We start from the raw sequence: 27457 nt of genomic DNA on the forward strand, positions 1-27457 counted from the left end.
TGTCAGAAAATTATTGGAGAATAAGAATCGTGTAGGGAAATGGGAAGGTAGGTCAATGGAGGCTGAAGAGCTGTCTGAGCACTAAGGTCCAGGTCTGAACACCATGAAGGAAAGGGGAAATCATTGAAAGAAGGTCTTATAGAACTGCATTGCAATCTATTGATCAGACATTCCAAACCCCTATATAATGATGTATGCAGACAGGAATGGCAAATCTTACCCAGAATAGGTATCCATTCTTGTGAGACTGAGACAAGGACTCCAGGATGAAAGGGACCCAATTTAGTCAATCTACTACAAAGTGCGTGTTTGGTTTTCCCAAGAAATAGTGCTATATATAAGAGGCCCAGTGTTGGTCTCCATGTAGATCCGTTGGACGTTCAAAGAGAGCAGTATCTATATCAGCCTTGGTAAGTGGGAGTCCATGCCACTGAGTCCATGCATCGCTCCCATCCCTGCTAGCATGGAAACTCCATTTGTGAATCCACAGCACCAATTTGAGGGCATCTTATAACAAAGGCTGGCAAACGCCCACTGGCCAAGTCATTCTGTCCACTTGGTTGCTCAGTACCTCTTCCACAGTAAACATTTTCTGGCAGGTGATAAACTATGACTATATTAATTTCCTAATGCTCCTCTGAAAAATTACCATAAAATGAGTGACTTACAACAAAGTTACTCCCTTACTCTTTAGGGGAGCGTGATAAGTCTCACACGAGTCTTAGAAAGCTCTTACAAAGTGTTTCCAGGGCTGGCTCCTACTGGAGGCTCTGAAGGAGAAGCCGTTTCCTTGCCTTTTCCAGCTTCTGGCTGCATTCCTTGGATTCCTAGCCCCACGGTCCTTTCCTCCATCTTCAAAGCCACCAACTTGGTATCTTCCAACATTTCTCTTTTTTCACTGTCCTGTCACCTTCTCCTCTTCTGTAATCAAATCTCTCTTTGCCCTCCTCCTATAAGGACACTTGTGGTTGCATTTAGGGCCCCCTGAATAATTAAGGATAATCTTCCTATTTCAAAATCCTTAACTTAAATCTATGAAAGTGACTTTTGTCATATAAAATAACATTCAGAGGTTCCAGGCTCTGGGAACATTGTTATATTTGGCAGCCATTATTCTGTCTAACACAGTGGCACAAAATTCTTTGCACTTTGCATGCATTACCATGTTCATTCACATACCTCTACACCAGACCCCCAGACCTTTAGATTCCAAACTCCTAGCAGCCAGGCCATTGGCCACGGCTCAGGAACCTGCATGCATTCTCATCTCAGGCCACTTTTCCTCCTCTACCAAAAGAGCAAGGAAGTGCACCACTTTGCATCTCCAATGTGGAGAAAGTTTTTCTTCTCCATTGCATGTGAACACCTTACCTAAATGTGGCTGTAATACTGACTGTGTTCAGTTTATAGCCATGAATCAAACTGACCCATATATAAACTGAGTTTCTTTTTTTCTCTTCTTTCAGCTAGTTGTAAAACAATGACAAAAACCTACATATAGGCATAAGTACAAGGTGGGGGAAGAGAATTAGTGAAATTCTGGGGAGTGCCATGAAGGTCTGGGCTACGTACTCATGAGATTTACTCATGCCCACTGCTTCTGCCATCTTAGGAGACATCATTTCTTTATTTCTGTCTTATGAGGGATGGCTGTGGAGCCTAGGCAACTTTTGAGCTGGTGGTTCAGCCAGAACTCAACACATAATGGGCAGACTCAGATCCACTATCACTTTGTGATCAGTGACCAAGCATTTTGTCTCTACGAGGGCCCTTTAAATTACCAGGAGCCTTTATTTATTTTATTTTTTTTTCTTTTTTTTGAGATGGATTCTTGCTTTGTCGCCCAGGCTGGAGTGCAATGCCATGGTCTGGGCTCACTACAACCTCCACCTCCTGGGATCAAGCAATTCTCTTGCCCCAGCCTCCCAAGTAGCTGGGACTACAGGCTCATGCCACCACACCCAGCTAATTTTTGTATTTTTAGTAGAGACGGGGTTTCACCATGTTGGCCAGGATGGTCTCGATCCCTTGACCTTGTGATCCGCCCGCCTCAGCCTCCCAAAGTGCTGGGATTACAGGCATGAACCACCATGCCCAGCTGCCAGGAGCCATTTTTTAAAGGGTATAAAATGTGCTGCTGAAGATGGCATGACCTTGCTCCCACATTCTTAGGGCTTGGACAGTAATTCCCCCATGAAGGCTTGATGTGAGACTCAAACAGCATCTTTGTCCACCACTATCACCTCCAACACCATTGGTTCTGCCAGGCCAAGGGCCACGGCTGCTTACACCAAATCCTGGACCTGTTGGAGCCCTTTCCTACTGAAGGCTCCATTCACCACTAGCAGAATTCCATGTCACCTGGTTTCTGTGGTGTAACAATATTCCTGTGTGTTGAAACACTTTGCCTCTATAACCCAAAAAGGTCTGCCTGGCTCTGTGATTCCATACTTTTATGTGACAGGGAATGCAAGATCCCACCATTTCTTCCTTTTAGAGGTTATCTTGGCATGCCCCTGATCATTGAACCTTTACAAACTTCACTGAAAGGATAGGTCCAAAAATCTTTATAAGTGGTATCTCCCATCCTCTGGAACACAAGGACTCCAGGATGCCAGCCAATATCCTCAGGGGCATCCATCCAGATGTCTCCATACTACACTTCCGGGTTTCAGGTTTTCTCAATCAGAATCCTGAACTTAAAAAACAGATCTGTCTTGGCTGAGCCCTTAAACATCTCTGCAACTCTTCAACTCCTTCAAATATTGTATTTGTTGCTCAGTTGTTTCCACCATTGCACTGCAGGAGGTACAGACTTAATTGCATGTTACCAAAGAAACCCTCTGACTCTCACATTTATCCTTTGACTGCTTTTTAATGGCTCCCAGTATTTTGTTAGTCCTAGGTAGAACATCAATGCAACTTAAGCACAACCCAAGCACCTTCACAGTTTCTGTAGGATTTGTTCCTCTGTACCTTTCATTTATTACACCAGCAAGAGCACTCCTCTCCACTGGGTTATTTCTCCAGGTCACCTCCAGTGTACTCTTTAGCAAATAGATAATAAACAGGCTAGGGATTTCCTTTGTTTCATATACTACTCAGAATAGAATGTGCTTTTTGTTTTGTTTGTTTTGTTTTTCCTACCAGGCAATCAGTGAGTGTGTTGGTCCACTTTGCATTGCTATAAAGGAATACCTGAGGCTGGGTAATTTGTAAAGAAGTTTATTTGGCTCACGGTTCTGCAGGCTGTACAACAATAGTATCTACTTGACCTCAGAGTTTTACTCATGGCAGAAGGTGAAAGGGGAGCAGGTGCATCACATGGCAAGTGAGGGAGCAAGAGAGATGTCAGGTTCCTTTAAAACAACCAGCTCTCACGTGAACTAATACAGTGAGAACTCACTCATTACCATGGGGATGGGCACCAAGACATTCCTGAAGGATCCACCCCTATGGCCAAAACAGCACCCACTGGGCCCCACCTCCACAATTGGGGATCAAATTTACACATGAGATTTGGAAAGGACAAACATCCAAACTGTACAATGAGTCAGTTCTAGTACCTCCCCATACTGCCTTTGTTCCAGAACCACCCCAGTGATTTATCAAGGAAAATGGCTGTGAGAAAAAATGGAAAGGGAACCAGAGGAGACTAAAGAGCCATTAGACAGAGATGAAAATCTGCTCCCTGTGAAAGAGAGATGGAAGGAAGAGAAGATTCATATAAAGAGACTTAGACTGCAGTGCATTTCTAAGCAAGTTCAGCCAAGCTCAAAGGAGAGTCCTTCAGCTAAAATCATTTGTCAAAGGAGTTTATGTCTCACAGGGATGGACATTCCTTAGTAACGAGGCTCTGCTCCATCAGTGACCGAGAACATTGTGTTGGATGTCTGGCCACTTCATAAGCATAGTGGTAGATTCAGAGACATCAGTTAATTAAGCCATAAGTCAGTTAAGGAGATCTGAGAGGCCCATATTAATGGTTACCACAACCAGCAACTTCAAAAGAGCACTCAGTGAAGAACATGCAGCAGCTACAGATTTGTTCTGTGTCTCTTTTTTTCTGAACAAAGAAGGATTTTGAAGATGTAGGTTTCTTGCTCATGGGCCCCACAATGTTATATTCTGGTCCTGCAGCTGCACAAACTGCATCCCTCTTACTTACTCTGAAACAATCTTCTTGAAAACAGATGTGTCAGGAAGGAATGAAAACTATCTCCTCTATTCAAAGTTGCACTTGTAAGAGATACATGTTCAGTGTTATCTTAAGAATTCATTTTTCTTCTTTAAAGTTTTAACTTTTAATTACACCATTTCAAGGACAAGTGAAAAGGAATTTCTCATTGAACCACCATTTTCTGTCCATATGCCATTTTTGTTTACCCCTCAATTCCCGTCAATCTGGTTCAATTCTTTTATGCATGTGCACTCACACATAGCAGTAGAAGAATATAAAGGGATGTGATGATGAAACACATTGTCACAAAGCAGCAGTAAATTCTTCCTCGCTCCTCATCACTTTGCCTACGCTTAGCAAAACTGGGCAGAATAGTATTAGAGATGTGGAGTTCTAAGCTCTACTAATTTATATAATACCTTGTTTCTATGTTTTCTAACTTTTCCATCTACTTAGTACCCTTTCCTTCTACCTAGCTGTACTGTTTTTAATAGAAGATTAACAAGAACTTTTGTCACTTTTTATGTTAACTTAAAATACTTTTATAGAATGTTGATTGAAGAGTCATCATCGGAGTAAAATTTGAAGAATGCAATTGATTTTCCTCCTTACTACTCCTGACAAGTATATACTCACACTCATAGCTGGAGGTGGTCCCTTAAATAACATATACCTACTACCACTCCTTATACACTCTTTTTATGACCCCGAATGATAATCAATCCTTCCCAGGTCTTGAGGCATAGAACAACAACATAGGGCCAAATCAAAAGCAAGTGAAATTGTTCCTCACAATTCCTCCATTTCTTCACCCAGGCGCATTCCATTGACTTGATGCAGGCTTCCCCAGGCTTCATCTCTTTTCTTATCCCAGCTCTCTGACATCCACATAATGCCTCCCCAGACTTATCTGCAGATTTCCAGAACATAACAGTGTTATTCATCCTCATGAAATCACTTCAATTTCCCTTAGCTATTATCCATCAGAGTCTCATTATTACAAGCTGATGAGGACAAGCCTCTATGTCAAGGTGACTTAAAAACAGAGCCTTCAAGGAAGTTAAGACACCATATAGCTATTATGGCAATTGTTTGGAAAGATGTCCTAACTCTCCTCCTCTATCCACATTTCTTTGAAATTGACATTCCAGATCTTCCCATAAATAGAGTCTATTTTCCTATTCTTCGTCACTTACTTTGAAAAAAAAAAATACAACCAGGTAATACTGTGCAGGTTTTGAGCCAAGGCTTTAAGAGGTCTTCGATAATTTTACTCACCCTCTCTCTCTCTCTCTCTCTGTCTATCTCTCTCTCTGAAATTTTAACAAGGGTGCTTGTGAACGAGCCTCAGATTGCCTGCTGGAGAATGAAAGACCATGTGCATTAAAATTAATACTTCCTAATAATATCCTTCTAGATTATCTATCCTCATCCCCATCCTCAGCACACTCTGGCAGCTGAATGCAGCACATGAGTAAATTTAGCTGAGAATGGAAGAATCACATAGCTGACCCCAGGCCACATTTTTGATCTGCGTGGTTGTGAGTTGATAGATGAATGTTGTTTGTAACATCATGTTTTCGAATGCTTAGCTAACTGATACACTGTGAGAAGAAACTTTCAGACAAAAGTTATATCAAAGGTCTTAAAATAACTGTTTTGGTGAGATAGAACAGAGTTTATGATAAGACTTTTGGATTTTACTCACTATGTCATTGGAGATTTTTGAGCTCAGTAGTGGCTCAATGTACAAAATTGTAATTTTAAATCACCATAAAATTGAACTACTGCCATTTGTGAAGAGAAAATATAAGTTTTGCCCCAGATAATAGAAAACATTTACATGGATATAATAAACAGCATATTAATACATGAAGATATCTGTTATATATTCTAATGATTTAATACAAATCTGTTTTATTCACTTTTTAAGCATAGTCTTATAAATGTTTTTCTCCTTTATGAAGCACATTTATGTGAAAGACAAGCTCTATAAACCAGACTGGAATTCCGCCTCTCATTATTTTTCACATTCTTGCTATTTAAAGAAGCATAATAAAATGGGACATTGACAAATACTTTGAGGAAAACAACTTAAATATACCTTCTAAACAAAGGCTTTTTTACATCAACTAAACGTGCAGTTTTCTTTTGAGAATCTTTCAAAGAAAAACTGATGTATAAAAATCATTTCTTACACATTCACATAAATTGTCTATTATATAAAATCAGTAAAATTTTCTGCTCAGTGGAATAAAATAACAGTGTATGTGATGTATAACAGGAACCATAAACACTACCAAAAATAAATATAATAAATACTAGATAGCAAAATAGTGGCCATTTTTAAGTAGATTCTTAAACATTTATCATGTAAAAAAGCTAAATTTATCTATTTAAATGTTTTAGAATCAAAAAATAAAGTTTATTTTCTGTCAAAACGCTGACTTTTATCATAATACTTTGGAAATGTATTATCTTAGCAAGAATACAAGACTTTAACCTCAGTTTGAAGATACAATATTTTAAAACAGACCAAATTACTAAATACATTTACATATATTTCATCCCTACAAAATATATTTTTATTACAATAATAATCTGTTCCTTTTTGATAGTGGTGAGTTTATATAGTAAGAAAATAATTATGTGAAAATATAGAATATATTTTCTTTACTCAGAAATGAAAGTTTCCAGCCAGTATTCTAATAACACTGTAGCCAATGAATTGGTATGCAAAAGGTCATAGAAAATGACTTTTTATTTCAGTATGAAATGTAAGCATGGTCTTTAAATGTTAGAAAAATTTGGTTACCTCATAACATAAAATCAGATACTCATTGAGTGTCTAACATAAAAAATTACTCTCGAATTACTTAATGAATACAGTGTACATTATTCAGGTGATGAATGCATGAAACACCCAGACTTCCCCACTTTGCAATATACCCATGTAACAAAATTGCACTCGTACCCCTTAAATGTATACAAATAAAAATAAATAAAAAAATAAAAAGCATTCTCAGACTAAGAGAAACTACTAGGGTTTTCATATAAAATAATTTAAATTAATATTAACAAACACCTTTTTTATTACACTTTTGTCAAGTCCAAAGATATTTTAAGAAATAATAAACTATTATATTCTATTATCTTTTTAATGTACGATAAGGTTTAGATGAACTATAGTGTTCATCTTCTCCCTGGGCAATAAACAAAGCAGAATTTCTAGTTTCCCTGGAATGTATAATTACATGAATGGCTTCAGGCCAACAGAATGTGTGTCAATTCCAATTGTATTAGTCTGCTTTCATGCTGCTGATAAAGACATACCTGAGACTTGGCAATTTACAAAAGAAAGAGGTTTAATGGACTTACAGTTCCACATGACTGGGGCAGCCTCACTATCATGGCAGAAGGTGAAATGCACATCTCACAGGTGGCAGACAAGAGAAGAGAACTTGTGCAGGGAAACTCATCCTTATAAAAACATCAGATTTCGTCCAACTTATTCACTAACCTGAGAACAGCATGGGAAAGACCTGCCCCCATGATTCAACTACCCTACACTAGGTCCCTCCCACAACACATGGGAATTCAAGATGAGATTTGGGTAGGAACACAGCCAAACCACATCACTTCACCCCAGCCCCTCCCAAATTTCATGTCCTCATATTTCAAAACCAATCATGCCTTCCCAAGAGTCCCCCAAAGTCTTAATTTATTTTAGCATTAACTCAAAAGTCCATAGTCCAAAGTCTCATCTGAGACAAGGCAAGTTTCTCCCACCTATGAGCCTTTAAAATCAAAAGTAAGTTAGGCACTTCCTAGATACAATTGGGATACAGGCATTGGGTAAACACAGCCATTCTAAATGGGAGAAATTGACCAAAACAAAGGAGCTACAGGCCCCAGGCAAGTCTGAAATCCAGCAGGGCAGTCAAATCTTAAAGCACCAAAATGATCTCTTGTGACTCCAGATCTTACATCCAGGTCATGCTGATGCAACAGGTGGGTTCCCATGGTCTTGGGCAGCTCTGTCCCTGTGGCTTGCAGGGTACAGCCTCTCTCCTGGCTGCCTTCATGGGCTGGCATTCAGTGTCTGTGGCTTTTCCAGGCACATGGTGCAAGCTGTCAGTAGATCTACGATTTTGGGGTCTGGAGGACAGTAGCCCTTTTTTCACAGATCCACTAGGCAGTGCCCCAGTATGGAAACTGTGGGGGCTCTGACCCCACATTTCCCTTCCACACTGCCCTGGCAGAGGTTCTACCTGAGGGCCCCCACCCCTGCAGCAAACTTCTGCCTGGGCATCCAGGCATTTTCCTACATCTTCTGAACTCTAGGTGGAGGTTCCCGAACCTCAATTCTTGACTTCTGTGCCCTCACAGGCTCAACACCACGTGGAAGCTGCCAAGACTTGGGGCTTGCACCCTCTGAAGCCATGGCCTGAGCTCTACACTGGCCCCTTTCAGCCATGGCTGGAGCCACTGGGACACAGAACACCAAGTCCCTAAGCTGCACACATCACAGGGATCCTGGGCCCAGCCCAAGAAACCACTTTTTCCTCCTCTGTCCCCAGGCCTGTGATGGGAGGAGCTGCTGTGAAGACCTCTGACATGCCCTGGAGACATTTTCCCCATTGTCTTATGGATTAACATTAAGCTCCTCATCATTTATGCAAATATCTGCAGCCAGCTTGAAATTTTCCTCAGAAAATGGAATTTTGTTTTCTCACATTGTCAGGCTGCAACTTTTTTGAACTTTTTGCTCTCCTTCTCTTATAAAACTGAATGCCTTTAACAGCACTCAAGTCACATCTTGAATGCTTTGTTGCTTAGAAATATCTTCCACCAGATACTGTAAATCATCTCCCTCAAGTTCAAGGTTCCACAAGTCTCTAGGGCAGGGGCAAAATGCCTCCTTTAGTCTCTTTGCTAAAACATAACAAGAGTCACCTTTGCTCCAGTTCCCAATAAGGTCCTCATCTGAGGCCACCTCAGCCTGGATTTTATAGTCTACATCATTATCAGCATTTTGGACAAAGCCATTCAACAAGTCTCTATGAAGTTCCAAATTTTCCCACATTTTCCTTTCTTCTTCTGAGCCCTCCAAACTGTTCCAACCCCTGCCTATTACCCAGTCCCAAAGTTGCTTCCACATTTTCAGGTATCTTTTCAGCAGCACCCCACTATACTGGTACCAATTTACTGTATTAATCTGTTTTCATGCTGCTAATAAAGACATACCCGAAACTGGGCAATTTTCAAAAGAAAGAGGTTTAATGGACTTACAGTTCCACGTGACTGGGGAGGCCTCACAATCATGGCAGAAAGTGAAAGGCATGTCTTACAAGGCAGCAGACAAGAGAAGAGAGCTTGTGAAGGGAAACTCTCCCTTATAAAACCATCTTGTGAGATGTATTCACTATCATGAGAACGGCATGAGAAAAACCTACCCCCATGATTCAACTATCCCCCACCAGCTCCCTCTCACAATATGTGGGAATTCAAGATGAGATTTGGGTGAGGACACAGCCAAACCATATCACCAACATACCCTATGAAAAACTCCCATGGATAACACTCTTTTTTATTTTTCTCCCACTCTTGTCAGATGCCTATGAACAGTGTTCTTGGTGGCCATAAATTGAAGATGATGGAGACACAGGATAGAAGAATCCTGGAGTCCTACATCTACCACTTGGGGAAGGACTGCCCACTGATAATGAACACCTACTAACAGGCTAACAGGTAATCGTATTTGAATCTTTCCTCATACATTTGAAGGTGTGATTTTTTCTGGCACTAGCACATGAAATATATTACACTGTTTTATCGAGGAAGAGACATTCATGATTTATAAGAAGAAATGTATCATCACAATGACATCATGCCAACTACATAAATTTAACATAGGCAAAAGTCATAACAACACAAAATGTATCTCAGATATTTGATGCAGATTAAAATAGCAAATTCAGACAGATCCTTATACATATAAACTTATTTCTGCAAATTTAAAATATAAATGTAAATTAATTATCTGATTGAGAATTTTCATAATTTGTTTTAGGAGCCATAAAGGTATATATTTGTGTGTATTTGCATATGTGTGTGTGGGGGGTGTGTGTGTGTGTGTGTGTGTGTGTGTGTAAGAGTAGATATAATCAGGTTAAGATTCTTCTGTTGATTTAAATAAGATTTGGATTTTTTCTATATAAATTAATCATATCCATAATTCCTCACTTTGCCTCATAAAACCATTTGAGGGAATAAGAATTCATCCAGATAAATTTGAAAAACCTTATGTCAATTATACATAATTTCAATTTGTCACTTCACTTTGACTGTCATCTATCTGGAGTCCAAATTAGGGAAAAGGAGTCAGGCTGGCAAGACCAAGGGAAAGCAAAAAGAGAAGGCAGATAAACTATAGGTTTGCTTTTCTTTGTGGTCCAGGACATATAGCCCTCCTGCACAGATACCGTGCATAACTCACAATCTTCCCCTACCCAACTTATTATAAAATACTTCAATTTATCATCAAACACCTTGGATGATGAAAAAATGCAAGTTAGCTCCCTGCAACCTTGGCATTGTCAGTACTGCATGTAGCACTCTTCAGCGCAAGTTATAGACTATAAAATTCCCAGCAACCCTTTGTTTCCTGGCAGGCAGCTCCTCTTCTGCTGACCTACCTGTTGCCTTCTAGCATGTATTTTCATACTTTCTTTAATACATCTGTCTTTATTTACCTACAACTGTCTTGGTAAGTTCTTCTTATTCCCATGCCACCAGCCCCAGATAGTTGCTGCTGACTCGGAGAATATATGAAATTATTTTGTTCTAAATCCAATAATAAAAATAGGTAGTATGACTACACATATGCACACACACACACACACACACACACACACAGAGAGAGAGAGAGAGAGAGAGAGATAACATAAAAAATACAAACCAGTTCTTTCTTCACCAATATATTTATTGAGATGTAAGGCCTAGTGAACATAGGCTGAATATTTGATGTTAAATGTAAATTTTAAATAGATTTTTTAAACATTATCTAGAAAAACAATAAGAAGAAAATGGAGGAGGAAAATAATGGCTTTAGTATATTCACCATTGTAGAAAAAGTAAATAAAGAAAAATCAGTTCATAGACTAGACTGAAAAGGAAAGAAGTATAAACATTCTCAGCAGTGGCATTTTTCCCCTGTGGAATTATAAGCATGTGAAAACTGTACGATAAGGCTGCAAGTGCTCTCATTATCACACCTTTACCACAGCTGCTATTATGCCATTGTGTGATAAAAACTCCTGGAAGTTTGGCATATGCCACCATTCACATTCACATTTTGCTATACGTGACTCTTCTCCTCAAAACTTTCATATATTTTATTTAAAAGGTAAAGGAAGTCATTTATATTTCATTCTCTATATTTTTTTAATGAATCCAAAGTGAAATTTAGGTCAACATACAGCAACCACCACCAGCTAGGAAATCCTCTGTGTGGCCTGACGGACGAGCTTCTTTAATTATTACAAAGTATATGGAATCACATAAGCAGTGGTCTAACCACATTCTCTTATTTGCATAGAGCTCTGCCTCCTCATGGGAAAACATTTAAACATGTCTTCAATAGAGGTTAGACTATTTATAAGCATGTCTGATAGACCATGGAATGGGATGTCTTTTGGATGTCATAGAGTCATTCTCTGAAATAAAAGTAGCATAAGTAAGGAATGTGAGTCAAGAAAGACCAAATTCAGCAGGGCAGTCTGAGAGAATGCAGAATATTAGGAGACTATACTTTTCCTGAGATGCCCTTCACAGTTGTGTTTGGGACAAGGCGAGGCCTGAACAGAGAGACTGGCTCCAGTATCCAGAAGAAGGTCTACCCTCCTTCCTTCAATTTCCAGAATCACCTGGGGCTCCTGGGCAGTTATGGCAGTTTGGGCCACTAGAGTCAGGGAAATGAGCCCTGGGACCTGTCAGTCCTGTTGGATCATTTGTGAGACCAGTTCTGGACCCAGTGACCTATGTCTCCAAGGGCAATCTGACCTCCAGTGGTTCCTGCCACAGGAAGGACAGGGTTGGGGTGCCTTCTTCTTACTGTCCAGACAGTTCTTCTTAACGTGTCCTGATTTGCCACACTGATAGTAATTAGTGGATGTGCCTCAGGGATTCTGGACTTCACAGGCCTCTGTCCTTCTCCTGTGCTTCTTCTGGATTTCCTGGACCTCCTCCTGATCCCTATTGTAAAAGGCCAAGGTGGCCACCCTCAGGAGGTTCTCCAGAGTACTATCTGGAACTATAGACTTTTTCTGTAATTTTCTTCTAATATCAGGGGCTGTCTGAGTAATAAATCTGTCCTTTAGGATTAGCTGTCCTTCAACTGAGTCAGGAGACATGGAAGTGTGTTTTATTAAGGCCTCTTTCAGCCTTTCCATGAAAACTGAGGGATTCCCATCTGGTCTGTGATCTATGGTGTACAATTTAGAGTAATTAAGAGGTTTGGCCCTAGTTTTTTGTAGGCTTTCCAATATGTACATTAAAAAGTGTTTCATTTTCCATTCATCTGCAGGTTCACTAGGGTCACAGTCAGGGTTTTCAAGGGGCATTGCCTCTCTTCCTATTGGGAATGGTTGTTCCATAATTTCCTTACCTTCCTTATCTCCTCTTTTCCTTTTTAGCCTCTCATAAGAAATATGTTGTACATCCCTGAATGTTTCTGTTGCCTGTAGAGCTGTCTGTCTCTCAGCGGCTCTTAGGGTTTGGTTTAAGAGTAATATAACATCTTTCCATGTAAGGCCACACAACTGGGCTAGATTTTGGAAAGCTTCTACATACCTGTTGGAATCATCAGAGAACCTACCCAGGTCTCCTTTTTATTGGTCTAAGGTCTTATAATAAGAAGGGAACCTGAACCCTAGTGGCACCACACCCATCAGGCATTTCTTGTAGTGGTAAAAGTGAAACTGGGGAAGTGGGGAGTGTTGAAAGTGGTGGAACTGGAGGAGCCAATGGTGCAGTTGGAGGAGGGGGCCCCAGATAAAAGGGAAAAAAAGACTGAGACACTCAATAGTTGTCTCACAGGATAACCCAGGAATTTGTTTTCTTAGCTTTGGGGAATCATTCCCTATGGTGATATGATTGTTAAAAGAGCTGGGTCAATTGTGGATCACTGGTAGAGGTCTGGGTTGTCTCACAGGGCAAAGAAAGTCTGTACATAGGGAACCTCAGACCATTTGCCTTCCCATCTACAGAAAAGATCTAATTGTTGGATAGTATTAAAATCAAGATTTACCTCAGAAGACCAGGTTTGTCCATGCCCAAGCTGGTAAGAAGGCCAAGCCCTTGTACAAAAGAATGTGAGCTGCTTTTTCTTCAGAATGTCAGGGTCAAAGGAGTTCCAGTGCTTCCGAATGCACTTGAGAGGAGTGCAGGCTGAAGATGGTTTGTTAACCATCTAGAAAGGTGTCCCTTAGTCTTCTCCCTTTGTTTGGAGTGACCCAGGTGGAGAGGAAGGCAGTGCGGGCATCCCCCCTGTTATCCTCCTTCCTTTGTTGCCTGTGCCTCAGCATCTATTAAAGGTGTCCCTCATGGACGTAAGTGTGACCTCCACCCATGGACCCAGAGGAGTGGGTCAAGCAGGAATGGTCACGCTCATCTGTGTGAGACCCTAGTCCTCTGCTGAGAACTCTCCTTTGATTCCTTAGATTTGTGTGGTTGGTGTGTCCCCACTACAGAAGGATCTCAGGAAAGACTATGTAACTGTTTTATTTGGGCCAGGCCCTTCAGTGAAGGGAGTATTCTGGGTTGAGTCCTATATTCTGGTATTATGGCCCAAGTTAAAGTATTTATCTTTAGGCTGTGGTTGGGATTGACTTTTAAACATAGGACCTCTTCTTTATTTAAATGTTATTCTAGTCGGAGGTGGAATAGGTGTCTCAAAGGAATGTAAGGATCATGACTGTCTTTCTGTTGATGGAGACAGTATTGAAGCCAAAATCTGTTGCTGGAGACAGTATTGAGGATTAGAAGAACTGCTCTCTCCTCTGCGTCATAGGCAGTGTTTTCCTGTTCACAGAGAGGATGTAAGTTCTGGTCTCTTGTGGAGGGGCTCAATCGGTAGAAGAATTGGGAAAGCAGAGGCTTTTGGCCAACAGCCAACAAGCTTCCCCAGGGAGAAGATTTCCATTCCACCAGGTGGCATTATAAACCTGGAACTACCAGGCTGTAGTTTTGTTTCCAAATGCTCTCTAGACAATGTGTTGAGAGAGAGGTCTGAGGTATGACAGGCCATCCCCACAACATGCCTCCCAGTAGGAGCAAGTTAATTTGTCTCATATAAAGACTATCTAGTTTAGCTGGGCAGTGTTGACTCCTCACATGGGAAAAGAAACAGCCCAAATGAAGAGGGGGCCACTCACTGGCAGGTCAGGGGGGCAGGGGATAGCCCCCTGTCTAACCCTAGGAAGTGCTATCATTGGGAGTTAAATGATCTCTTAGACCCAGATCGTGAAATCCTCCTGTTTCTAAAAAATTACAAAAACACTAATCTCTTGAGCTACATTCTTGATTGCTAAGGCACTTGTTAATCCTTCCTAACAAGTCTATTTCCCCAAGTTGTAAAAACTGCCACACCATTGTATACAGAGAGGGAATAGGAGACACAGTAGCCATGGAAAGAAAGGGAGAAAACTGTGATAGGAAAAGTTTAGAGGTTCTGTTGACAATACCCACTGGGCGTTCAGGGACTGGGCTTAGTCCAGAAGCCTTCAGGTAACAACAGGGTGTGGCCCTAGCCAGAAACTTTCAGTTGCCTCTGGACCTCTTCCAGCCCCATGCAATGGCTAGGCTCTCCATGAAAGGAAACCAGTCTGGAGCAGAGCCAACATTCCCAGCACGCACGGTGAGTGTGCTGGGGGATTAGCTAAGTCCTCCCCAGCAAGCCTGTCATCTGTGTCTTTAGACAGATGGCTTTGTTTGTCATGTTTAGATGGACAACAGATGCCTGGTGATTTTCTTGATTTGATAAAAATAAGGACCAGAGGCCTCGGAAATGAAAGTAAAGATTTGGGGTCTGCTCCAAGTCACCCTTTCAATGAAATCCTGGATGAGCCTCCAGAAGAAAACGGTCTCATTGTCTGAGGTGTCACCTGAGGTTCTTGGTCTCATGGCCAAGGAAATCGAGGATTTGGACACTCTAAAGGTGAGGTCAGAGTAGAAGTTTAATAAGTGAAAGGAAGAAAGTTCTCAGGAGTAGAGAGGGGTCCCAGAAAGATGGGTTGTCATTTTACAGTGAAAAATAAGGGTTTTAATAGGTAAGTTGTTCAGATGGGGTATTTCATTTACATAAGGTGTGAATTTCTGAGTCCCTACTCCACCCTTTCTAGTGTGTATGTGGGCTTCTTAGTTTGAGTTATTCTATGTTGTCTCTTCCTGTTGTGTATGTGTAAAAATGGCAGGGGGTAAAACACTCTAAGGTAGAGGTGTCTGGTTCAGGGTAGTTCTTAATCAGTGTTGTTGTAGGTACTCCTCCTGTGTAAGTCTCCTTGTCTGAGTATTTTTTTTTTTTTTTTGAGATGGAGTCTCCCTCTGTCACCCAGGCTGGAGTGCAGTGGCGTGATCTCAGCTCACTGCAAGCTCCGCCTCCTGGGTTTGTGCCATTCTCTTGCCTCAGCCTCCTGAGTAGCTGGGACTACAGGCACCCACCACCACGTCTGGCTAATTTTTTGTATTTTTTAATAGAGACGGGGTTTCACCATGTTAGCCAGGATGGTCTAGATCTCCTGACCTCATGATCCGCCTGTGTCAGCCTCCCAAAGTGCAGGGATTACAGGCGTGAGCCACGGCGCCTGGACTGAGTATTTCTAAGAAGGAAGAGGATTGTGTTTACTGGGGAACACTGTATGTCTGTATGTCATGCGGGAGGCCCCTTTCTGTGTTAGAGTTTGTCTCCCTTATCTGTGTTTGTAGTCTGTTCTCTCAGGCTGCTCTTTGTTGAAAGAGAAAGGACCTCTTGGGTTGTTTTTTGTTGGAAGGGAATTCTACCGAGGACCCTTACCCTGTCTGCCTAGCTGATTTCTCTCTCTCTCTCTTCTCACAGTATTTTTAATTTTACCTCTCTTATGGTATATAATGGATTTCATTGGGATTTTTATTTTATATTTCCCTGATGAGTACAGATGTTGTGTCTTTTTCATTTTGCAGACCTTCAGCTGTGAAATGTTGCTACAAATATTTTGTCTATGATTGTGTTGTACTTTTTACTATGTAATATTAAGCATTTTTGTATGCTCAAAATATAAGTTCTTTGATATGTATATGTCAAATATTTTCTACCACTTTTTGGCTTATCTTTTCACATTTTTAACAATATATTTTGAGACTTAGAGACTTTGAATTTGAAAAAGAACAATGTGTCTGCGTGTATGTATGATGTATATACACACAGACATACACACACTATCTTGTCTCACTTAAGAATGGGGATACATTCTGAGAAATGCATCCTTAGGAGATTTTATTGTGCTACCATCATAGAGTGTACTTACACAAACCTAGATGGTATAACCTACTATATACCTGGGTAATATGGTATAGCCCATTGCTTCTAGGCTACAAACCTGTACAACATGTTACTCTACTGAATTCTGTAGGCAATTGTAACACAATGGTATTCATATACCTAAGCATATCTAAACATAGAAAAGGTACCATAAAAATACATCATAAAGATTTGTAAATGATAAACCTAGATAGGACACTTACCATGAATAGGGCTTAAGGGACTGGAAGTTGCTCTGGGTGAGTCAGTGAGTAAGTGGTGAGTGAATGTGAAAGCCTAGGACATCCCTGTATACCACTGGGGACTTATTTTACACTAAATTTACTCAAAAATGTTTCTTTAATAATAAACTAACCTTAGCTTACTGTACCTTTATAAAATTTCTTTTAATTTTTAACTCTTTTGTAATAATTCTTAGCTTAAAACACACACACTGTACAGCTGCACAAAAATATTATTTCTTTCTTCCTTATTCTATAAGTATTAGGTATTACTTTTTAAATTATTTTGTTAAAAATGAAGACACACACACACATATTAGTGTAGGCCTACACAGGGTCAGCATCATAAATGTCATGTCTTCCACCTCTACATCTCTTCCTACTGAAAGGTCTTCAGAGAGAATAACATGCATGAAGCTGTCATCTCCTGTGATAACAAGGCCTTCTTCTGGGATACCTCCTGAAGGACCTGCCTGAGGCTGTTTTACAGTTAACTTTTTTTAATAAGTAGGAGGAGTATACTCTAAAATAATAATTAAAGGTATAGTTTAATTACTATGTATACTAGTAACATCATTTATTTTCATTATCAAGTGTTATATACTGTACATAATTGTATGTGCTATATTTTTATTCAACTAGCAGTGCAGTAAGTTTGTTCATTAGCCTCACTACAAACACATAAGTAATGTGCAGCACTATGACGTTATGATGGCTATGATGTCACCAGGTGGTAGAAATTTTTCAGTTTCATTATAATCTTATGGTGGTTCATTGTTAACAGAAACACCGTTATGCAGCACATGAGGATAATATGTAAGTACTTATGGTTTGTGTTTTTTGTGTCCTGAGAAATCTGTGCCCAATCCAAGATCACGAAGATATTTTACATTCTTTTTTTAGAAGCGTTACAGTTTTAGCTTTCACATTTAGGTTTTGGATCTCTTTCCAATTATTTTTCTATGTGTATATGGTGTAAGGAAATGGTTGATGTTTTTTTTTAATCGCTATCACTTTTGTCAGCATCATTTTTGAAATTAGAGAAAAATACTTCCTTGTTGGGGTCCCCAGTTGACAAAATATGTATGGTTCCATTTCTAGATTATCTCCCCATATGTCTGTCTTTTGCAAATACCATGCTGTCTTGATTACTACAGCTTCATAATATGGCTTGATGTCAAGAAAAGTAAATTAATCCAATTTGCTCTTTTTTCCCAAAATTGTATTATATTCCTTTATACAGTCTGTTAAATATTTGAAGGGACATGTCCATGTCTACCTCATTCCAAGAACAAGAGCCTGTTGACGTTTTGAATATACTTGCATTGAATCTATAGATCAATTTAGGAAAAACTAACTTTTTAAAATGGTTGAGTCTTCCAATACCTGTACATGCATATTTTAAAACTGTTTTTGAGGTCTTATTTTCCTTAGCAACGTTTTGTAATTTTTAGTAGTAGTTTCAGGTCTTGCACATACTTAGCTAAATTTATCTCTAAGTGTATTATACCTTTGGATACCAGTTTAATCTGTATTTTTTAAAAAATAATATTCTAATTGTTCATTGCTAGTGTATAGGTACTTTTTTGAATATTACCCATTTAATAAATTGCTTCAAGAAATGCACTTATCCATTCTTTTAGCTTTTTGTAGATTCCTTCATTTTTCTAAATACTCAATAAAGCCTTATAAGAATAGAAAGTTTCACTAATTCATTTTTAATCTTTATGCCTTTATTTTATTTCCTTTATTTGCCTTGATGTACCAGGTAGGCGCTCCAGTAAAAACATGCATAGAGTTGTGAGAACAGCATCAGTCTTTTTCCTGATCTTAAGAACGAGATATTCAGTATTTCATCTTTTAGAATATTTCCTTGTTTTCATTAGCTCTTTATTCTGTTGAAATTCTCTTTTATGTTAGGTAGTTGAGAGATTTTATCCTAAACGGATGCTGAATTATATCAAAGTTTTTATCTGTATGTAGAGAGATAATCAAATGTCTTTGCTTCTCAATTTGAAATGTATGTTGGGCCAATTGAATTGATTGATTTTGTAATGTTAAACCAACCGTGCATTCATGAAAAAAAAAATCCTACATGGCTAGGGTATATTGCTAGATTCTATTTGCTAACATTTTCAAAAATTTTTTTTACATCAGTACTCGTATTGTTCTGAAGCTTTATTTTCTTCTAACACTGTTATTTGGTTTGGTTCTCAAGAAATTGTTAGGTATTTTTCTCAAGAAATAACGCTAAAAAGGCTTTTTTTCCTCAAGACATGGAGCTGAAAGCCATTTTTCTCTCAAGAAATAGAGCTAAAATTTCTTGAGAAAATGGAGCTAAAATGTTAACTCCATTTCCCATTTTCATGCTTGAAAATGAATGGCTATTATTAAAAAGTCAAAACAAATAGATGCTGGGAAGGTTGCAGGGAAAAGGGAACATTTATACACTGTTGGTGGGAGTGTAAATTAGTTTAACCATTGTGGAAAACAGTGTGGCAATACTTCAAACAGCTAAAAAAGGAACTACCATTTGACCCCGCAGTCTCATTACTGGGTATATATCCAAAGGAATAGAAAATATTATATTATAAAGGCACATGCACATGTATGTTCTTTGCAGCACTATTCACAATAGTAAAGACATGGAATCAACCCAAATGCCCATCCATGATAGACTGGATAAAGAAAATGTAGTATAATACATATACACCATGGAATACTATGCAGCTATAAAAAAAAAAAAAAAGAATGAGATCATGTCCTTGGCCGGGACTTAGATGGAACTGGAGGCCATTACACTGATGTCCTTCCTAAAGTATTTTTGTCCTCTACTTACTGTAGTTTTAATTTGTTCTTATTCTATCTTTTCAAGGTAGACACTTACTTGATCTCAGAAATTTCCTATTTTCTAGTATAAGCATTTAAAACCACCTATTTATCTCTAAACACTGACCTAACTTATCCTAGAAATTATGATATATTTTTGTTTTGTTTGGTTGGAAATATATTCTCAAATTATCATTGTAATGCCTTCTTCACTCTGTTTTTACTTAGAATAGTATTCTTTGTTTACAAATTTTCGTGATTTTCCAAATAATTTTCTCGATTTATTTAAATTCATTGTGATTACAAAACAAACCTATTCTGAATAAATTCAATATTTGAAATCTAATACTTCTTTTGTGCCCAGCGTGTAATATATTTTGGTGACTATTTCATATCTACTTAGAAAACATAAGTATTCTGAAATTGTTTAGTCTAATTTTCAAAACTGTTGATGGATTGTTCAAGTATGTTTTATTCTAAAGTATTTCAGACTAGTTTACTAGATAAAATTACTGACAGAGGAATGTTGAAGTCTTTATCTGAAACTGTGGATATGTCTATACCTTTTTAAACATAGTTTTTCTTCATATATTGATCTATAATCCATTATTATAAATGCTTTTCTTTCTCCTTGATATTATACTTTGCCCTAAAGTTCACTTTGGCTGATATAAACATAGTTATTGTAGTTTTCTGAATTTTAGTAGGTTTGTAAAGTATACTCATATTTTACTTTAAACTTACAACAATTAATTCTCACAGGTTTTATTTTTGTAATATGCTTTTATTTAATGTTTATTTTAAATGATATTTATACTAAATAATTCTGCTTTGGCGTATTTTAGTTTTTTCCTATAGCACTTCAAGGATGCTCTTCTGCTATTATTGGGCTACATTGTTTTGATGAGAAATCTGAAGATACTCTGTTTGTTCCCTTGTTTGTATTGTTTCTTTTCTCTCTGGCTTCTTGTAAATTTAACTTTATATTTCATTATTCCTGGATTTCAGAAAATGTATTGAAATGTGCCTTGCTATTGTCATATCTGTGATTATTTGTAGATTATTGGTGTCTATCAAAATTATGCCTTCAAATTGTTTTCTGCACTGACTCACTCCTCTCCTTCTAGAACTGCAATTGCACATAAGCCAGATTGCATGATATTGTCCCACAAGTAACTAAGACTCTTCATTTTCTTCATCTTTTTTTTAAATCTCTGTACATTGCCCTGAATAGTGTCTGGTCCTATGACTTTAAGTTCAGTGGTATCTTTTTTGTTTGTCTTTTCTTCAGTGTCACATTATCTCATGCTCACCGATTGAAATTTTCATTTCAGATATTACATTTTTCATTTGGAAAAGTTATCTTTTTTCATTTCTACATATTCCATTTCTCTTCTAATTATGTTTTTCCCTCTGTATTCTTGAGCATATTTATTATATTTATAATAGCTAAATTCTTGTCAGTAAATCTATCATCTCTGTTGTTCTGTTGTTTATAGGTCTTTTCCTATTAATGGATTTTCTTCCTTCCTGGGTTATGGATCACATTTGATAATTTCCATAGTAATTTTGTATCAGATGGTTGACATTGCATATATAATGTCTAGTATTTCAGGCAGTCACTTACTTGGCTGAAGAGAATGCAAATAATTCCCAACCCTGTGTGAGCACTGGGAATTCTTCAATTTACAACTCTCCAAGAATTGTTCTGCTTAGATCCCTGGAGTTCTGCAGGTATAGATCAATAAATAGTAAAAGACTCACCTGGGTTCCTATCCTGATTTCTCGAGCCCTTTTTTTTCATAGTTATCTCCACTATGATATTCTTCCCTGCAAATTTTAGCTGCCTCAGCTTCCCACAGCTCCCTTCTTTGTCTCACCTTGAGAGATTGCCTTGTTCTGCTTCTGTTCTCCCTTCTTCTACTGTGGCCTGAAAAGTATGAGTTAAGAAGCCCAGGGCCACCAGGTGCAGTGGCTCACACCTATAATCCCAGCACTTTGGGAGGCCAAGGCAGGTGGATCACCTGAGGTCAGTAGTTCAAGACCAGCCTGGCCAACATGGTGAAACCCCGTCTGTACTAAAAGTACAACAAATTAGCCAAGTGTGATGGCGGGCGCCTGTAATCCCAGCTACCCAGGAGGCTGAGGCAGGAGAATTGCTTGAGTCCAGGAGGTGGAGCTTGCAGTGAGCTGAGATCGTGGCACTGCACTCCAGCCTGGGCGACACAGCTAGACTCCATCTCAAAAATAAATAAAATAAATAAATTAATTAATTAATTAATTAAGTAAGTAAGTAAGTATTAACGGGTATTGTCAGAAGAAAAAATCTTCATATTGGACATTATAATAACAACATATCATTCGTGACAATTCTAATTCTGCTACTAACAGATTTTCTCTGCTTTGAGAAAAATCTTGAGTATGAAATTTTGAATGTGTTTAAGCAAGTTCGTGGTAAACAGAAGGCTTGCAGAGCACCTCCCTCGGAAGGAACATTTTCCCAATGTTGGCAACACAGTACTATGTTTTCCATGCATAGTCTGTTGGGGGAAAAAAAGGTTGTTGGAATGTGAACACTACTGTGTTTTTCTTCAGCTGAATATGTATTTTAAAGAATAAGAGAGAGTTGACATGATGCAAATTGAAAAGGCTGTCTTCATTAGCAAACATCTAAGACAAATGTTGAAATGTTTTGTCTTCGCTAGCATAACTCCATAAGGATTTACAATCTGGCAATAATTTCACTAAACATTTAAGATTATTCTGTCAGTTTTGCATTAAACTCAAAGAAAAACTTGAGTTTTAACAGCTAAAAGATGTGCTCAAGCACAAAATCTGTGATAATGTTAAGAAAAGAAACTCAAATATGAGTTACAGCTTTCAAAGTAGACAGAGAGAAAGAAGGTTAACACCGTAAGATGAAAATCTTTTAAGCATAAACATTTCTGAGTACATCTTATCCTCTATTAGTAATATATTAGCACTTACAGTAGGCGAGGTTGGGCAAGTGATTAGCTTTGAGTGAAGTAAGAATCTTGAACCATAGGAATACATTTGTGATATTTTTAAAAACTTGGTAAATAAACCACAAGCCACCTTAAAACCTGAAGTTAAACAAACTTTAGTCAATTTAGAAAATGAAGGACCGAATCCAGTTCAAACAATTAAAGCTAGATATCATTGATATCTGTTAGTGATTTGGTTTTCAAGTAGAAAATTCCTTGTACATGAAAAGGAATCTATAGACAGAGATGTTGACCTAAGTAAAGGCAGTCTTGTAGGGGGTAACTGATGTATAAGCCAGCCCATAAGACAACACCTGTATTTCATTTTGCAGAGTCAGTGCAGAATAGTAGAGAAAATAGGCTGCTTACTAATTCCACTTTCAATGGCATTGGGAGAGTAATTTTGCAAACTCGGGCAAGTTAAACTTTTCTCAATTGCAAAATAAAAAATGTTGATCATCTAGGTAACCTCTAGGATTCGTTCTAACTCTAAAAATTAAATTACAGCGGCCAGGCACAGATCACGCCTGTAATCCCAGCACTTTGGGAGGTCAAGGCAGACTGATCACAAGTTCAGGAGTTTGAGACCATCCTGGCCAACATGGTGAAACCCCGTCTTTACTAAAAATACAAAAAAAAATAGCTGGGTGTGGTGGTGCACACCTGTAATCCCAGCTACTTGGGAGGCTGAGGCAGGAGAATTGCTTGAACCCAGGAGGCGGAGGTTGCAGTGAGTGGAGACCATGCCACTGCACTCCAGCCTGGGTGACAGAGCAAAACTCCATCTCAAAAAATAAAAAAATTAAATTACAATTTTTAAATGAAGGAAAAATTGACAGAATCAACAGAAGGGACTGTAGTTCATTCCAAACAAAAGTAAAAATTGTTTTAAATTTTTTTTATTTCAGTAGAAAATCTAAAGTTTTACGCAGTTATATTAAATATTATTTATACCTTTGCAAAATGCTGAATTTGGTATTGCTTTATTTCGAGAAGTTGTACAAGTGATAAATCTAAAACTTATGATAGTATTTGGGATCACAAATAATTTATTACTAGCACCATTCCCTTTAGTCTGTAGAAGCAGGTTACATTTGTTTACAGGTAAAATTATCTGTATATGTTCTATTTTTCATTAAAATAAATAATTGCAGTAAAAGTTTATTATCCATATTGTCTTGCACACATAAAAAAGTCACAATAATAATATATAATCATAGATTCATTGCATCCAGGAACAAATATCAATAAATTTAGAAGAAAATAATAAGTTCATTCATAGTTGAGGAGAGTCTAAACAAAAAAGCAAAGTCAAAGATACAAAGTCCAGTCTGGGCAACATGGCAAAACTCAGTCTCTACAAAACACAAAAATTTATCTGGGCGTGGTGACGCACTACTGTAGTTGCAGCTGCTCGGAAGCTCAAATGGGAGAATTACCTGAGCTTGAGACATTGAGGCTGCAGTGAGCTGAAATTGTGCCACTGTACTCCAGCCTGTGTGACACAGTGAGACTTTGTCTCAAAGAAAAGAAAAAATAAGATACAAACTGCTATACCTTCAAATCAATTTGAATAGAGACTCATTACATTATATTGCTGGGGAATTTTTAGAAAAGCAATTATTTTAATTTTTTAACTTTTTCTGAGATATTTTTACCTGTTTCTTATTTAAGCACTCCAACACCAGGAAGCCTATTTCTTTATAATAAAACAATATGAGTTCAATGGTTAGGAATGTATTCCTGTCTTCCTGTAACCTGTACCGTCATACCTTATGCTGGCTTACAATTCAGAACAAATCTGTTCTTTCTTTCAACCAGTCAAATGTACAATATCAAATAACAGATGCCATTTTCTTTATGACACGTCTCTCAATATTGAAAGCTATCACTTCTCTTTTTGGCCCACTTCTCTCTGAACGAAGTCTCTCATTCTCCTTTAGCAATTCTTGAATTGGTTTGAAGACTTCTTTACATACCGTTGGTTTTCCTTTGAATGCACTTTAATCTGTTTTCTGTTAAATATTATCAAGGATTACATATACTCCACACCCACTATATTAGTCAGGGTTTTCCAGAGAAATGGAACCAATAGAAGATTATATCCCAGGAGAGCCAAAAAAAAAAAAAAAAAAAAAATGCAGTTCCAGTCCGAATTCTGAAACTACGTGCCTACTGGTACAACACAAAGTGAAGAAAACAGTATTCCTTTTCTGTGTTCCTCACAAAAGTTGATTAACATTGGCATAATCATGACAAACCCTCAGACAAAAACATGTTTAAAAATTTGTGAAATAATTGGCCTGTATCTTCAACAGGTCAAGGTCATAAAACAAAAAAAACTCAATTTTTTTCAGATAAAAAGAGAGTGACATTACAACTGAAATCAATGTATGATTCCTTATTAGATTTGAGAACAAAATAGCCATAAATGACACTAGTGGGATAATTGGAAAAATTTTAGTATGAAATGTAGATTATGTAATGTATAATATTAAATTTCCTAATTTATATAGGTGTACTGTCATTCAGAAAGAAAATTTTCTTTGTTCTTAGCTAACTAAGAATTAAATATTTAGGGATACACGGGCATGTTTTGATGAATGCAATTTACTTTCAATTTATGTAGTCTCAAATGACACAAGTGTATGTGTACATATATTTATGTTTGTGTGAAAAATAGAGAGAGGACAAGAGAAAGAGAACATGAGAGAGAGAAACAAGGAAAGAGAATGAAAGTGAGAAAAAGTGAGCAAAAGTGAAAGCAAATGGGACAAAAATCTAACAAATGATACTGAGCAAAGGTTAGGTGAAAATTCTTTATATTACTCTTATAATTTTGCTAAACAATTGAAATTATATTAAAATAAAAACTGTCCCCCATAAAAAATATATATATTTGTCCCAACAAGAAATTTTCAAGTCTTTTAGACCAAACACATTGCAAGCTTGAAATAATAGATTCATGTGTGTATATGTGTATTATATATATAAAATATATATTACCTTAATATATAATAGGTGTATATATATATTACCTTAATTATGATGAGAATATCCTTTTTCCTCACATCTAAACGATGATAATAATAAACTTACATGTTCTCAAAAATTCTGTTTTACTATGAAATTGTAATCACTTTAAAACCAAGCAATTAATTTTAAAAATAATGTGTAAAATAAAAGATCTGCCCGTTTTAAAAAATATTTTACATAAATCCTTAAATTATTAAAAGAAACACCTCTATATTACAGATGTAAGCATGCTATCAAAACGTGATTTATACTCACTAATTTACTACAAGAGCGTAAAATTCTAATTTGCAAAGTACATGTCATTGTACAATTTTCATTTTCGAAATGTTCTTTCTTCAATAACGTATGAGCCAGCAGTAAATTTTATGCATCCAATTATCAAAATTGCTTTGAAATACAATGCTAAGCTGACAGTGAAGTGTTGAAAATTGCTAATTAGATATTGCATCATTGAGAAATAAAAGATTGTGAGAATTATAGAATATAAATGTAATGATATACATCTAAGTAAGACAACCATATTAATTGATACTATCTCATTAAAGATGAATATTGAGAATTTTTATAACAGATATGAAAAACATCAGCAGAAACACTAACAAAATATAATGGGAAATAAATATCATGATATAAAATGCATATTATCCAGATAGCATACTCAATGCTTTATTTAAAGATGATGACTCTCATTAGAATTTAAAAATAATTATAATTATTTTATGGATATTACAAAAAAATGATAACTTTCAAAACTTAAAATACTATTACTAACAATATAAATTAGTTTCTTATTTTTCCATAATAAACTAAATATTTTATTTTAAAATATTTCTGTGTTAATGCTCAACCTACCTCAGAGGAAGAAGCACATTAGCTAAATCTTGAAGAATGAATAGGTGCCTGCAAAGTGAAAACATTTCCGGGTTATATCCCTGAAGGACCTGGCATGTTTAGACAATGTCTCAATATATTACAGTACTTAAAAGAGGTAAAAAAGAGGTCAAACATATAAGCAAGAAAAAATAATAATTCCATTAAAAAGGGGGCAAAAACATGAATAGAAATTTCTCCAAAAATGTACAAATGGCCAACAAACATATGAAACAGCGCTCAACATCACTAATCATTAGGAAGATACAAATTAATACGACAGTGAGATACCACTTTGCCCCAGCTGGAATAGCCACTATTAAATAGTTAAAAAACAATAGATGTTGGCATGGATGTGCTGAAAAAGGAATACTTACACACTGCTGGTAGGAATGCAAATCAGTACAGTCTCTGTGGAAAACAGTATGGAGATTTCTCAAATAACTAAAAGTAGATCTACTATTTCATCCAGCAATCCCACTACTATCTGCTCAAAGGAAATGAAGTCACTGTATGAAAAAGACACTCGCATGTGTATGTTTATTGCATCACAATTCACAATTACAAAGCCATGGAATCAACCTGAGTGCCCATCAACTGATCAGTGGATAAAGAAAATGTGGTTTTATACACACACACACACACACACACACACATACACATACACACACACACAAATACACCATGGAATACTGTTCAGCCATTTAATAAAAAGAATAAAATAATGTATTTTGCTGCA

General features: G+C 37.5%; 1 long non-coding RNA gene across 1 annotated transcript; it reads right to left on the reverse strand.

Annotated features, from left to right (window-relative positions):
• Positions 1–5463: 5463 nt before the first annotated feature.
• Positions 5464–27199, reverse strand: LOC131383139 (uncharacterized). The gene is made up of 3 exons (XR_009212937.1): positions 27096–27199; positions 26701–26748; positions 5464–5539 (listed from the first exon to the last, which is right to left on the reverse strand). It is a non-coding gene; the product is annotated as an uncharacterized LOC131383139 (long non-coding RNA).
• Positions 27200–27457: the final 258 nt, after the last annotated feature.

Source organism: Hylobates moloch, unplaced genomic scaffold, assembly GCF_009828535.3.
Source record: "Hylobates moloch isolate HMO894 unplaced genomic scaffold, HMol_V3 SCAFFOLD_3, whole genome shotgun sequence".
In the NCBI taxonomy this organism is placed as follows: domain Eukaryota; kingdom Metazoa; phylum Chordata; class Mammalia; order Primates; family Hylobatidae; genus Hylobates; species Hylobates moloch.